The sequence below is a fragment of the Malaclemys terrapin genome, chromosome 6 (assembly GCF_027887155.1).
Source record: "Malaclemys terrapin pileata isolate rMalTer1 chromosome 6, rMalTer1.hap1, whole genome shotgun sequence".
Classification (NCBI taxonomy): Eukaryota; Metazoa; Chordata; order Testudines; family Emydidae; genus Malaclemys; species Malaclemys terrapin.
Window position 1 is genome coordinate 47,118,653 of NC_071510.1, and position 11,658 is coordinate 47,130,310.

Sequence of the window (11,658 nt, forward strand, 5' to 3'; positions counted from 1 at the left end):
TTAGATGTTCTTAAACTCTAATCCTGACTCTGCAACTGATAGGCTGTGTAGCCTTGGCAAATCACATCACTTCTCTGCCCATTTCCCCCTCTGTAAAATTGGGACATCTAAGTTTACTTCCCAACCTCACTTAGATATTAGGAGTATTTAGCTAATGCTTTAGGGTGCTTTCTAGATACCAAGTAATATCATTGTTTCATCAATGATGACTCTTGCTTCCAGATGCCTAAAGCTGCTCAAGAACTGTACACACATCTGTAAAGACTTCATTTGTGCATCTGGCATGTAGTTGAGCTCACTCTACCCATTTTGGCAAGGTAAGGAACAAGTCACATTATGCTCTTGCTCTGCTTGATTGTACTCTGCACATAATGAGTTTATACAATGCATGGGAGTTTTACAATGCATCAAAGCATCTACCTTTCAGTTTCTGACTTGTGAAAGGCACTCAACATACCCACAGAAGGTATTTCAAATATCCACCTTTCATTGTAAGTTAAACTGTGTCTTGGTGAGTTTTCTAATCAAGAATGCATGTTTATACTTGTTTGACTGGTGACTTGATAAGCATAAAAATATGAAGCTATTATAATTAGTATTATTATGGTACCACCTAGAGCAGTGTTTTTCAAACTGTGTGGGTCGTGATCCACTACTAGGTTGCGGCATGTAAGGCGCTGGGTCGCCTGGCTCTGGTCAGCACCGCCGACTGGGACATTAAAAGTCCTGTCGGCAGTGCGGCCCAACTAAGGCAAGCTAGTGTCTACCTTTTCTGACACCACGCTGTGCCCCAGAAGCAGACAGTAGTGGGTCCGGCTCCTAGGTGTGTGTGGGGGGGGGGGCACATGGGGTTCCATGCACTGCCCCCACCCTGAGCTCCTGGGGGGGGGGCCCACTGGGCTTGGTGCACTGCCCCCACCTTGAGCACTGGCTCTGGCCAATGGGAACTGGAGGGGGTGGTGCCTGCAGGCGAGAGTCATGCAGAGCTGCTTGCACGCCTCTGCCTAGGAGCCAAACCTGCTGCTGGCCACTTCCAGGGAGCAGTGCAGTCTGCGGCGCCAGGACAGGCAGGAAGTCTGCCTCTGCACCACTGATTGGGAGCTGCCGGAGGTAAATCTGTACCCTAATCCCAAGCCCTGAGCCCCCCCCCCAACCTGGAACCCCTTCCTGCACCCCAAGCCCCTCATCCCTGGCCCCACCCCAGAATCTGCACTGCCAGCCCACAGCCCTGCCCCCCTCCTGCATCCCAACCCATTGCCCCAGCCCAGCACCCCCCCAAACCCCTCATTCCTGGCCCCACCCTACAGCCCTCACCCCTGTACCACAGCCCTGAGCCCCTCCAAATCCCCTTGTCCCCAGCTCCATTGGATCGTGGGCATCAACAAGTTTCTTCAACTGGGTCTCCAGAAAAAAAGTTTGAAAACCACTGACCTAGAGAACCGCACCAACACCAGAGCCCTGACAAAACTGCCATTGATTTAAATGGAGCCTGGCATTTTAGGTACCTAGGTACTTTTTGAAAATCTCACTAAGTGCCTAACTCCCACTGAAGGGGATTTCAGCACTTAAAGATGCTGATAGGCATCTACTGGAATTTCCAAAATACTTTTAGAAATCTGGCCCCAAATGAGATGCCCACGGAAGTGCGTAACAGAGCCCAGTCCTGCTGTACTGCCTTTCCTGACCATTCTCCTTCTGTTTAGAAGTGTGGGATTGCCACCTAAAGTCTTTTTTCCCCTCAAAGGGTGTGTCCTCTATAATGTTAAGAGGCCCATGCAACACTGACAGCCAGCAACCACAGAGACTGTAATACCTGCCTTGCACAATGAAAAATTGAAAACAGGCAGCATGCCAAAACATCAATCAGAAACTGAAACACTTATTTGCTGTAGACCACAGTATAAGCAACATATGTTGCACAGCATATGAATAAATCAAGCCCATCCCTGGCTAATGAAAGGCTTTTCAATATGCTTAACACCAGATTACTTTTGATTAAAAAGCGTACTGGGGAGACAAATGTAAACTATTGCTAGGTGTGCTCACTTCAGACAGTTATGTGCTGAACCTAATTTGAAATTGATAAGAGGTAACACATTTCATTTCCTGCATACTCAATGATGCAATGTGTTTTGTTTTTTTTATTTTTAAGCAGCAATTTCAAGTGTCTTTCAAAATGCTGCAGTCAGCAGCACAGCTAGTATGTTTAGCAGAATGATCATGCACATGAAGTTCAAGTGATCTTAATATGCCCACCATCTCAGGTAGATAATTTGATCTATAGTGTACTTATACTCGACTTCTTCCATCACTATATCAGTGGAGTATTTCAAGCAGTTAGTATTAATAGCAAATAATATTTAAGGCAGACTTATTTTTACCAAGGAAAACTTCCCCTGGAAATGTGATTAAACAGTAAAATTATAAAAGCAACAAAAACATTACTAGAGTCATTGTAGTTGTTTACCTGGTTACATTAGTACAGAGTAGAGAACCAACTGTTTAGGTCATACTATTATTCTAGATCTTTATAAGACTCCCTAGGCCAAATTATGCTCATATTCAACCTGTGTAAAGTGCCTTGAGGGTGTAAGGAGATCAGAATTTTGTCTCCCAACTGGAATATTGTGTGCTGTACCAATCACCATGCCACAAAAAAGCTATTTATTACCTTGAAAAGGGTGCAGCATAGGGCAATAAAGATGATACCCAGTATCCAGAATGTAATAATATTAGGGCATATGTCTCAAGAGTCTATGATAAAAACATAAGAGTTGGGGCTCATTAGAATTGAGGAAACTCTGAGAAGGATATAAAAGGACATTTCCAAAGCATAAAAAGTCTTGATCAAGTTGGTAGAGATGCATCATATGAATTGGTAAAAATTTCACAAGTTAGAGGCTCTAATAAATAACTAGGAAACTGGGTAAATGCAGAATTTGAGCAGAACAACTTCACATGAAGAAATGTATGGCTTTAGAAATATAGTGATGGGCAGGTCGTCTTACCTCTTAAATTTTCTTCCCTGGTCTCTTCTCCTTTCAACATGGGGGTAAATACTGAGTGTACTGTACTTTGTTTCCCCAACACCATTCCTATCAAGCTTATTGACCTATGTAGCAATCAGAATGGACAGAATTTTTGACTTAGGATATATACTTTCTTGGAAGAGTGTGTGGTCATTTGTGAAGCCCAGACAGGGAATCTGGGGATAAAAGTAAGTGTTTGTTTGACAGTACTTAAGCTTTCATAATGTACCTAAGTTACTGTTTGTATGCATAAATATATTTCCAGTCTACTTGGGTCCCCATTCTTCTCTATGGGCCAGGCTCTCCCACAAGGCACTGCATGGTTGATCCATTGTGGTGCATCATAGGAAATGTATCAGGGGGTAGCCGTGTTAGTCTGTATCCACAAAAACAACAAGGAGTCCGGTGGCACCTTAAAGACTAACAGATTTATTTGGGCATAAGCTTTCGTGGGTAAAAAAAACCCCTCACTTCTTCAGATGCATGGAGTGAAAGTTACTCCATGCATCTGAAGAAGTGAGGTGTGTTGTGTGTGTGTGTGTGTGTGGTGTGTGTTTTTTTTTTTTTTTTTTTTTTTTTTTTTTTTTTTTAAACTCATGAAAGCTTATGCCCAAATAAATCTGTTAGTCTTTAAGGTGCCACCAGACTCCATATAGGAAATGTAGTCCAGTCAGGGAGGCTAGCTTATAGAAGACTACAGGGGCATGAGGCACCTGAACTGCAACTCCCTACTGTGGCAGCTCTGGTGGACTCTGTTTAGTGTCAAACCTAGCCAAAATAAAGTGCTTTGACATTTCCAAATAGAATTTTTCTGAACTTTCTGTTCCATGGAGGGAGAGAATTGATATTTTGACATTTTGTCCAGACAAAAGTTCAAGATACTAGAATTTCTGACACTAACTCGTGTTACCCTGGAATCTGAATGATTTTTCCTTTCTCCTGACTATGTATAAACAGGACATGTCTAATTTCAGGCTAAAATACATGTCTTTAATGCAGGGGTTCCCAAACTTGTTCCGCCGCTTGTGCAGGGAAAGGCCCTGGTGGGCCGGGCCGGTTTGTGTACCTGCTGCGTCCGCAGGTTGGGCCGATTGCGGCTCCCAGTGGCTGCGGTTTGCTGCTCCAGGCCAATGGGAGCTGCTAGAAGCGGCACGGGCTGACGGACGTACTAGCCGCTGCATCCGAAGAAGTGAGGTTTTTACTCACGAAAGCTTATGCCCAAATAAATCTGTTAGTCTTTAAGGTGCCACCAGACTCTTTGTTGTTTTTGTAGATACAGACTAACACGGCTACCCCCTGATACTACCTGTACTGTAGTTCTTAAAGATTAAAGTTTGAGCCTAAACTGGCAATAGTTTGTGTGTGTGATTTTAATCCAAACCTAATATACATGATTTTTTTATTTTCTTTAAAAATGTTTTAAATGAAGATATATAAACTTTAAACTGTCTCTTGTAGTGTTTGCAACCCAGACACAAACCTCTGTGTCTGTCAGTGCATGGAAGAGGGAGAGGGATGCCAACTGACTAGAAAAGTTCTAAATATAACTGGCGAGTCTCACTTCAGTGGTTAAGACAAGTGAAAGGCAAATAGTAAATAGCGTAAATAGCAAAGAGGAAATAAGCATATAGCAATGTATTGAATTAATGAATATAATCTCATTTAGTTATTTAAATTATTCAAAAGCAAATGCCTTAAACGTGACAGGTATTAAATGGAATGAATATGACACATGCTGAGATTTATCACAGTTCAACTTCATCTCTAAAGCTATCCAGTTTTAAAAAGGTGGAAGTATCTGGGACGTGTTAAGAATGAAGCCCCATAGTGTTTGTCCTGGCAGGTGTGCCGTTGGGCAGCTGGAGGAAGCCACAAAAAGGGCCAACTGAAAGAATCTCGCCATCAAACACTACTCGGAGAAGGAAAACTTATGGGACATAACCACATAGAGAACATGCAAAGAGTGGTCCAGAATAGACAGATGGCAGAGCCTTGTTTGTGCCACAAGCGACACTTGACAGCACAAGAAGGATTCGGATGGCCTGCATTATGGTAATAACTAGACTATCTATAGTCTTTTTTTTTTCCTTTTTTTTTTAAAAAGGACACTGTCAGGTTAATACTTGTTTTGTACAGTACATATTTTTTCTATAACTATGGATTTATAATAGCTACAAAATGGACTAATTAAACAGTGTTGCTTTCTGGTATGTATGTTTGAGCCACAGGCTGTGATCAGAAAAAAGCTGCCAGCACAAAACAAACCTTATGAGACACAAGAAGTCTGTTCAGGAAGAATAGCCCTGTTCTCAAAGTAGTCTTCTAGTTTCTTCTGCAGTATACACCCATTCTTGACCATCTCTATGGCAATGCTCCTATTGACTTAATTAGAAACCAGATTAGGCCCAGTGTAAATTAACTTGTTCATCTTCCTGATCTCCATGTTTTCTAGTTCTACAGTAGCTAGTGCATATGCACATCCCTCTGTCTTCAGATTTTTCCAGCATTAGACAGTTTTAAGAGTTTTAAATCTAACTATCAAAAATACCATATATATAGATAATGTTTTTTCTGCAAAGAGAACTGGGCGGTCATATTCTAGAATTTTCCCTGTTGATCATCTGGGATAGGTCTTCCAGTAATTTTTCCCCAAAGAGGCTATAGAATTTCTTTGGTGTTCTACCAAAGCAATCGACATATTAACATTACTCCCTCAGTTCTTTCCTACTTCAGGGATGCTATTTCAAAAGATGTTAACTGCTTCTTATCCACTTACCGTTTTACCCATTATACAATAAGATAACTTTGGATCCTGTTATGCTTGCTGTTCTAGCATTTTAATCTTTTCTACTGGTAATATTGTCCCCTTTTCTATTTGTAAAGAAAGGGGAATGAAATGAATATTTGTGCTTGTGAAAAGTTCAAGACTTCACAGCTTCAGTGTCTAGCACTGTCACTAGAACTCAGCAAATTATGGATTTTTTTTTTCCAGTTGGCACTGGCAATTAATTATTTTTTTTTTCCCATTTTTTTGATTGATCAAAAAGTTTTTTAAATTCATTTTTGGGTCAAACAATTTTATTTGACCTGACCTGAAATGAAATGTTGTATTTAGATTTTGAGAATTTTTTTTAAACATTTGAGGTTTAAAAAAAAAAAAAAAAAACTAAAGGAATTTTCAAAATAGTCACCTTGAACCAAACAATGAAACGGTGTGGTTCTGAATATCAAAACAAAACATTTCAAGTTTTTTTTCAGAATTTTGGCTTTTTTCCTCCCAAAATAAACAAATTTGCAAAACTGCTACAAATTTGCAAAACACTTTGGTGTTGCCAAATGTGCATTTTTTGCCTAATTAAATAAAATAACTAAAAAATCTTGGCTGAAAATTTTTACCCAGCTCTAGATGTCACCCTACAGGATGGACAGTACTAGTGCAAACTTCTGGCTTTGACCTGTCAATATCTCATCCCTTGTTTGCAGTTTCTACAAAGGAGAAGATAGCTCACTCTCCAAGGTTGTTTAGTCCTTGGCCTGTCACTGAGAGCATGAACAAGTGTGCCAATTAGAGGCATCTGTGGTAATTTTTGTGATAGACATCCTAATTCTACAAACTGGTCAACTCATCTCACATAGGCTACCAAATAGCCTTCAGATGGTAGCAATTTTTGGTCATTACTGACATGGGCTGGATTCAAACCAGCAGCTAAGATGTGAAAGACTCCATATGCCAATATCTCCTCTGAGTCATTAGGTGACATATGGTTTCATTCTTAATAATATGATGCTAAGCTGATGGATAAAGAATTTCAAATCTAAAGATTAAAGATAGCTTGTGTCATAGTTGGTGAGAGCTTTCCCAATTGACACAAATATTTGTAGAAAAATTCAGAATGTTGAAACTTGAAATCTGTGCTTTAATTTGGTCCACATATTCCAGTCAGGTTATAGGTTATGTCTGATTCTACATGATTTAAAAAGGTTTCAGGTCTTAGATTTTTTTTTTTTTTAATCCATCCATCCACTTTTCTTCCACCCCAAAAAAAACAAACAAAAAAAAAAAAAAAAACTTAGCTTGTTCAATGTCCCTCCAACATTACTTTGGTCCTTTTTATCTCTTCCCCAAGGCACTTATCTAGGCTGGCTAGTAAGAATAAGTAATCTAGAACTGCCAATGCTGCTTTTAATTTCTAGTTGTCTGACAATCTGTATATCTTCTATTGTCAACGTTTTAAAATGTAATGCTTCTGAGGGTTCTTGAGTGAACTTCCTCAAAGGGATATAAATAAGCTACTTATTTCTGAAGATCACTTTGATACTTGTATTCCCCCAGACCGCAATATGGATAAAAATTAAAATAAAATAGTTCAGATTCTACTTTTTCCATCTGAGCAAACATCTGCCATCTAAATGACCTGCAGTCTGAAGGAAAAAAGAATATCTTCAGATTGACTCTCAGATGTAGGGTTCAGACTAATCCCCATATCAAATGCCTATTAATAGAGAGTCTTCTCCATCAAGCGAGAAGTAAATGAATACCAATGAAAATAAATACTTTGGACCTTCAGTTACCAATTACCCATCCAAAATGCTTAGTAAGCATGTCTATTAAATGGGAAGTGTGGCATTTGAACTGGGGTGGGGAGGGGGAACCTGTTGACTTTATTGGGTTTCTGTTCAGTTTAACTTCTATCTAGTAACCTATGGAGGAGGTTTAGATATTGCCAAAGGGCATGGTAAATCATATCTGCACTCTCAAAACCCAGAACATGATACTACACACTGTTGCTCCAAAGCAGTGTTACTCTTGGTTCTCCAGATCATCCATTTGTAAATTTATCCCAGGTAGAAGGAAATAGACTTGTATTTTCCCCGCCTTTACTTCTGAGTGTATACCACAAGAGAAGACAGGGAACGATGATGGTTTCCAAAGAAAAATATAACTGGGAAAAGTCTCTTACAACCAGAGAAGCCTGAAGCATGCTATCTGGGGGAAGAAGGGGAAAAAAAGTAGAGAACAAAAAATATTCAGTGATATGAGTTAGCAGAAGGAGGTGGTGATGGTGGCGGCACATGAGAAGAATGAAATGACATGGCTACCTGCTTGAAGGGAAGGAGATTGGAAACTGGGGACAGAACAAGACACGACTATTATCAGGATCACTTTCTTAATCACTTTATGAGCAATATGAATGAAAAGGGATTTCAGTTCATGCTTGGGAGAAAGGACAGTATATTTTAGTAAACCTTAGTCACATTTCAGTGGATCTATTCTTTGTGGAAAAGTAATACTGTGGAATACTAGAAAAGCCAATTAATTCAAGACAGGAATTTTAGAATCCAGAAGCTATAACTCAAGTTATCCTACAGGCTGACGACAGGAGTAAATCTCAGGATTAAAATTTTAAAAATACTTGACAAGCATCCTACTTTTATTTTTATCCCAGGTGCAAAATATTTCAAGTTAAGCTAATGCAGATGTTTCTGCAATAAGCTATTTTTCTTGGTAAGGCACTTATTTTCTATAGCACACTAGGGAATACCAGCAAATGCAACTGTATGTTCTTCAGCATGTCTTATGTGAACTATATGGCAAAATTAATGGTCTCCGTTACTATAGTAAAGAGAAGGCTCTTACAGCTGCCCTGGTGAAGTTGTGGAGAGGAGGCCAGTGTTTGTTAAGCAGAGAGACTTGGGAGGGAAATAGAGAGAGAGCGCGCTTCTGAGAATTTCAGAATTGGGCAGTTTTGAGGGGTCTCCTGAAATGAATGAGTAGCCAATGGAATTATTTGAACATGGGAACAACAGTTGAATGTTTTGGTGTGAGAAGAAATCAGGAAATACTGTTGCACATTATTATTATTCTTTTATTTATTCATTCACTCATTCATGCTGCAGTTGTAGGAGCTGGGTCTTGGGAAGGCCACAGCGGAGGAAGCTGCAATTGTCAAGACTAGAAGAGATGAAGATATGCCTGAGGACTCCAGCAGAGGCAGTGATGTTCTAAAGGTGGTGAGAAGATGAGAGGAGGTAGAGAGAGGATGTCAAGGCTACAGATCACCAGATTATACCCTGATTTAAAATGTGCCATCCATTTAAAATCAAAGTGTCAATCAGGGCAGAATTTGACTCAAAGGAGGTTGGAGATAGTTATATTGAGTTGCTTCTTCCTTCAGGTCATCTTCTTTGCTCTTCTTTACTCTTGTAGGTTTCTCTGATCTTCTCCTGCTCCTAGCCAACCAACTTTTGCCTGACTGATTTGGCTTATTTTTCAATCCTATCATTTAGCATACCTATCCTCAAATCACCTTCAGACCCTTGCTGATTGGTCAATATTTGTAGACCAATCATAACTGCTAAATCTATGGTGACCTGCACATGTTTTTGGACTGAGTAGGCCTAGTTGACCCCTCCTCACAGTTTTGGAGTGACCTTTAACTAACCTCAGTCCATATTTGCCCAGCAACACGCTAGCCATAGGTTAAACTGCTTAGAACTGCCATCTCACTGCTCTTGGCTGTATGTCAACATTGATTGCACACTTAAATTACCAGACTTTTGAACTATAAACCATCACCTTAATATATACATATTTGTTAACTTATGCATCTTAATGTTATGGTCTACTGCTGCCACCTTATTTCTTATCAATTTAATTTTATTTTGGTTTTTCCCCTATTATCAGTTAATGATGGCAGAGCAGCATTTTTCTGTGCTGTGCTTGGAAACAAAATAGAGCAGCTCAAAATCCTTCGTATCAATATGGATCTGCTTTGTACTGCTTAACATTTTTGTTCAGATCCAACAGTGGCATAAATCAGCATAGTTCTACAGCGTTCTATTCAAATCACCATCAATTTCCAGTATTTTGCACATTAGGGTGACTCATTTGTAAGTTATGTATTCTCTAAAATTCTACACAAACAACATTCAAGCATTAAAATTATATATTTAAAACATTTTTGACTTGATTATAATTAAAACAAACACTAGGAAATAATAATGTTAACTCTTATGTAAGTGACCAAAATTCTCTTTCAGTTCTACCTATATTTCCAATAGGTGGTGCAATAGCAATTTCTGAATGCAGGATGGTATTTGGGTCCTTTTGCAAAAAGTGAGTTGGCTGGACAAATCATAAAACGTTGACTTGTATTTTAGACATCACCCACAATAGGTGTCTATCGGGGTGAAAGTAGCACAGATGACTTACTGGTACGGGTGCCAGCTCTGGGCCCCCAAAAGGGATGGGGTCTCAGGTGGAAGGGGCAGGGCTGGGGTCAGCCTACCTCAGCCAGCCCATCCACGCTGCCTGGCCTGCGCCGCCTGGGGCTCTGGTGGTGATTTAAAAGGGCCCAGGGCTCCAGCTGCTGCCGTGGTGGTGGTGGCTGAGAGCCCTGAGCCCTTTTAAATTGCTGGGCCCTGGGGCAGTTGCCCCTTTTTACCCCTCCCCCCCACTCCCATTTGGGGGTTAAAAGGGGTAGCGATGTTAAACGTCAGCTGTGTACGGGCCGGTACCGGTGGAGACTTCTTACTGGTATGCCATACCAGCCTAATTTCACCCTTGGTGTCTGTTCCTGAATTATATGCTCAGATCTATCAACTGGGGAAAGAATGAAGAAAAAAAAATTTTGAATAATTTATTTATAAAATATTGTGAAATTTATCACATTCATGGTTTGAGTATAATTTCATCAGCCCCTGAAAAAAGCCTGGTTTTCTGATAGGAGTTTTGGGATTCCTGATGTGTGGGATGCAGTCTTCTCTTCACAGAGAACATTAGTGCCCTCTGGGGTATGGACAGGTATTTCTCTGGACTTCAAGGGAGGTGTTGAGCCACCTTTGGCCAACAAGAAGGAATTGGTGGACGGCGGAAGCAGACAGTGGGAGGAAGAGGGAATAGAGTAGAAAGAGAACAGAGTGGGGGAAGAGGGAACTGTGGCACTTGTCGATCTTCTCTCCTAATAATAGTGAGAGATTTTGGGTTGGTTGCAATCCTCTAACCTGAACCTTTACTGAACCTAACACCATGTCATTTCTTATGTGGTATTCTTAATCACTAAGGGTGAAATTTGAAGTCTATGGCAAAACTCCCACTGTCTTCATGGGGGCTGGGTATTCATCTCATGGCACTCCATCCCTACCCACGCTCTGTTATGAAAAGTAGCTGATGTGTGGAAAATACCTAGACTCTCCTGTGTACTCTGTGGCCCAGTCCTGCAAAGTCTTACAGTGCATGAAATGAATTACATATGTAAGTAATCTAACTCAAGTCAATGAGTCTACAGCCAACAGGAGAAGGACCACCAAGTGCAGCCTGGCAGCCAGGGGCAGCATGGTTATGAACAGTTATGCTGCCATTATCACAGGGGTGGTCCTGGAAGGTGCCTGGTGAGATGGTTCAGTCCCTCTGTTTACCTGCTTAGCAGCTGCAGACTTGAGATCATCTAAAAATGGATCATTGGTCTTCGCAGCTTTTTATGGTCTCACTCTTTACCATGACCTCATTAGTTCTGGAGAGGGTGAGTACAGGATGAAGGGCAGTTGGTAGGTTAGCAGAATCTAATTCAGTGGTTTCACATCAAAACCCACACATGATTCTCCCCACCTTCCCCCCAATGTATCTTTA

The 11,658-nt window shown here is 40.6% G+C and overlaps 1 long non-coding RNA gene across 1 annotated transcript; it reads left to right on the forward strand.

Moving 5' to 3' along the window:
• Positions 1-259: 259 nt before the first annotated feature.
• LOC128839344 (uncharacterized) lies at positions 260-9,988 on the forward strand. Its single transcript, XR_008445402.1, has 3 exons — positions 260-317; positions 4,873-5,081; positions 8,928-9,988. It is a non-coding gene; the product is annotated as an uncharacterized LOC128839344 (long non-coding RNA).
• The last annotated feature ends 1,670 nt before the right edge of the window (positions 9,989-11,658 follow it).